This window comes from Podarcis vaucheri (assembly GCF_965113315.1).
Source record: "Podarcis vaucheri genome assembly, chromosome: 8".
Lineage (NCBI taxonomy): Eukaryota > Metazoa > Chordata > Lepidosauria > Squamata > Lacertidae > Podarcis > Podarcis vaucheri.
In genome coordinates, this window is record NC_138766.1 from 63397528 (window position 1) to 63401628 (window position 4101).

Genomic DNA, 4101 nt, shown 5'->3' on the forward strand with positions numbered 1-4101 from the left:
AGTCATACATATCAAAGCTACTGGTAAAAGATTAGGAGGATATGATAATAACACTGTGATTAATAGTAATGAATATCTAATACTAATGAATTGCAAACAGACCCTTTCCCAATGTTTAGATGTATAACAGTTTGTGTAAAATACTGACTATGAGGAAACCATTGGTAAATGTGGTATATATGTCTCCTTTTAGATATTGATTGCAAAGGTAATACATGACAAGAAAAGCTTCACACAGGATCAATTAAAACAGGACTGATCGTGTAGTGTTTTATTAATTGAATAAAGCATCATGCATAAAGAAGCTCCAAGAAGCAAAGTTCCTTTCCATTTATTTGATCAGTTAAGCTTCCTCTATTGCTCTTTATAAATTAATTTTGCAGATTACCTCATCTTTTTATTTATTTTTAAGAGCCTCCGTTGAAAGATTAGAGATAACGATAAAATCATTGCTTACTGAAGCAAGCAGACTTTGAATCCAGCTATGCACATTAGAAAGATGTTACACACTGCATACTTTTAATAATGATCATTTAGAAGATAATTTTAGCATCCACACAAGAGAAAAATGGATTTTTGATGAGTTCTTATATGACCATATGTGGTATTAGTCAGTGTGAGGTATTGCTAGCAAGCTCATTGCTTTCAAAAATCAAAGTTAAATGGTTCATCTATCATCAGAATTTGTGTCTGAGCGACTTGTCTGAACATCAGTATGATTTATGGTTTGAATTGGAGAAGTCAACCATGCATGTTTCTTAGTTTATCGTTTTATGCTGTCTTCAATTAAATGTCTATAAACACAGTGATGGCTTTATGACACTGTCCATCAATAAAGACTATCAGATTTTGCATAGAATATGTAATTTTCTGCAAAATAATGACCTTTTGACTTCGAGGTGTCCTGTTGTACACATGATATATTTGGAAGCGATAGACTTTAATTTTTATCCTACCTGCTTTTATTCCTGTCCTGTAGACTAATTAAGGAAGTGACTGTATTTTGTTTCATCCATTTTACACAGAATTAATATACAGACTTTTTAATGAAATTATAAACATAGGATGCACTATGATGGTTACAGCTCTCAAAGGTATTTATGAAATCTTGATTTTTATTGAGATGTAAACAAATATACAATGAATTCTATGCATTTTATTGCATATTGATTTGGTGTTTGATTGTTTTATCATATAGAAGCCTTTACTAAGGGAAATGGCACATGCATTAAAATTAAATTAAACCATGCTGCAAAATGGATGAATGCAAGGAAAACACAGGCTTTCATTTTCTTCAGGGACAATGAATAATGGTATGTTCGCTCTTCATATTTATGAACTACTCTATTGCATTTGCAGGGGCAACATATGGAGGCTGAGCCATCTTTTTGAGCAGCTGTGCCCTTATAGAATTGCCATCAGCTATGCATTAAAAATAGTATTCCAGATCTTAAGGCAGAACAGAAGATTTTAATGACTATATATATTGCACATTTTTTTCATATAACATGAGGATGGGTAAAAATATCAAGCAGTTGTGTTGTGGTTCAGAAGGACTGTGAAGCACTAATTTGTAACTAAGCATTTTTATACACAGCTGGTATTATTAGAAATATTTGTGCTCCCAACCTCCCTCTGGTATATTTAGACAGGTGAAAAACTGGAGATGAGAGAATTTATATGAAAGCTGGATCTGTATTCCGGCTTCCTGGTATTCTATGTCTGTATGCGAGTATAAATGTTTCCATTCCGTTAAGCTGCATTTTCTTTTGCCCTTGGTGCTCTCTCCCTCGTGAATTACAAAGCGGCAATCACTGGACAGTCCTAAAGATTCTCTTTTCGCTTTCTTGGATGTACAGGCAGAGTCTGAATTGAATTATCCAACCACACAATCTTCCTCACCCCTTTAGATATCCAGAGGTATATTCCCCCCAACTCCCCATTTCTGGATTGCGGGCAGAAACTCTCTAAAGAAAGCAAGGGATATGATCAAGGAATGTGATCGGAGTACCTCCATCTCCTGGGGATAGAGAAAGCAAGTAGATAGCTGTCCCTTACGCCTCACTTTTATGCATTTCCACCCTTTAGACCTCGTCGGATATAATTGACCAGCCCAATGATGGGAGTTTTCTTCAGGTGTGCAATTCCATTTATATATTTTCATCTGTTAAAAAGTGCGGTTTATCCGTTAATAAAAGTGGGGAAATCCTTCCCTTCATAGGTGATGCTAACAGGAGGTGCTAAGAAAAGCAATGTCATGGCTGATTTGCAGAGGAGACAGAAACAGTCTCCATCCTTAGTATTGTTCTCCATACTAGTTTTAATTGACATGACTTATGGGTGTGTTGCTTAAGGTAAAAATAATAATAAGCACGAGTATTTTAACTCCTTCCATTGTTGTTGGTCTGGAGGCAGTGCTGGATTACCAAATAGGCAGACTAGGCACTGATCTATGGGCCCCACACCTTTTAGGGACCCCGTGACAATGGATCAAAATAATATTGATTGGATCTTGAAAGAAAATTACAATCAATCTTTCTTGATTGTTATTGTTGGTTTCTGCTCTCTTCACTGTGCAGCGAAGTGCTTTTCACAAGACAATGTTTACATTCCACAGTCAGAGCACTGTTGGGTTTTCCCACGGGAATGGGAAGCTGGATGTGACGTACACTGGTTTCCTGTTTTTCACAGTTCTCTCGGTGTTCGTTATTCCGAGGAGAAGGACGGTTGCTTCTCTGCTCCCGCAGAGGCAAGATGCATATTTGTAATTTCTCAACAATGAACTGAAAATAAAGCAACATTAAGCATGTGGCACGTACTGTTCATCATTCCGTTGTGCAAAAGACTCTGCAATCACAACATTTTGGTTATGGGCCCAGAAAGACGTAAATCAAACTGAAGAATGCCGGCAGAGGTACAGAGGAACGGATCGGCGTTATCTGCTCTGCGCGTCAGGTTTGATTGATGAAGGTATGTGCTCATGCTCTGAGCAGCCTGCCAGTTTCTAATTTATGGCTTTAATGGCTGGACTTTGTACTTTTAAAGCCGCGTTTTGCCGCGATACAGGCTTTAAGGCATAAGCTCACAGGCTTGGATGGCTGGGGAAAACGAAAGTACTTGTAAAGTGCTTTTGGAAGCTGCAGGACTGTGACGCAGCTCGTTTAAAGCAGCAATGATGGCTGATGCAAAGCTGGTTGATGCTTTTGGGATTCCTAAGCTCAATAAAAAAAATTACACGGAGTGGGTACTTTATGCAGAGGCAATTCTGCGGAAAGAAGGTCTGTTTAATGTTATTACAGACAACCCCCCAGCTCCAATTACAGCTGAATGGGCAGCTAAGGATTCCAAAGCAAGGGGAACACTTACATTGATAGTATCCCCAGAAGAGCTCTGTCTGTTGCGTGGAAAGACCACAGCCAGAGAATTTTGGGACACTTTAAGAGAGGCTCACTTGAGGACAGAAGCTGGTTCCTCAATGTACTATTATGCCAAGCTGCATGGCATGGCTCTTGCTGAAGGTGGAGATGTGCGTAAACACCTGATGGAGATGCAGAATCTGAGACACGAGCTGCAACAGAGAGGACTCAACTTTCCAGAGGCTGTGTATTCCTTCATGATACTACATTCTTTGGGTCCAAGTTGGGAGTCCGTTGCCACTCAGATTGCTGTTCAACCAACTGCTCAGCTCACAGTAGCCTATGTTACTGCCGTGATCCAGAATGAAGCAGATCGCCGGGGTGCTAGCTGCATGGATAAGGGGGAGTCTTCACAGACGTCATCCCAGAGTGCAGTGGAACCACCAGAGGGCGCCAAAGCTTTGAAGGCAGTGAAATGCTACTCGTGTGGACGTCTAGGCCATATGAAGAGGGAATGCAAATATCCCAGGGCCAAGACAGAGCAGCGCAGCGGAAGTTCATCGCGTGGAAAAGGCCAAAGCAAAGGCAAAGGTCTGGTCTCCAGGACAACGCAGCACAAGGCAATGGTCTCACGCTTCACTCCAAAGGTCGCAAAGGTCCAGAAGACGTCTAGATTTTTCTTCGTTGTTGATTCAGCAGCTACCCACCACATGTGCAACGACAAGAGACTGTTCGTGTCTTTTAC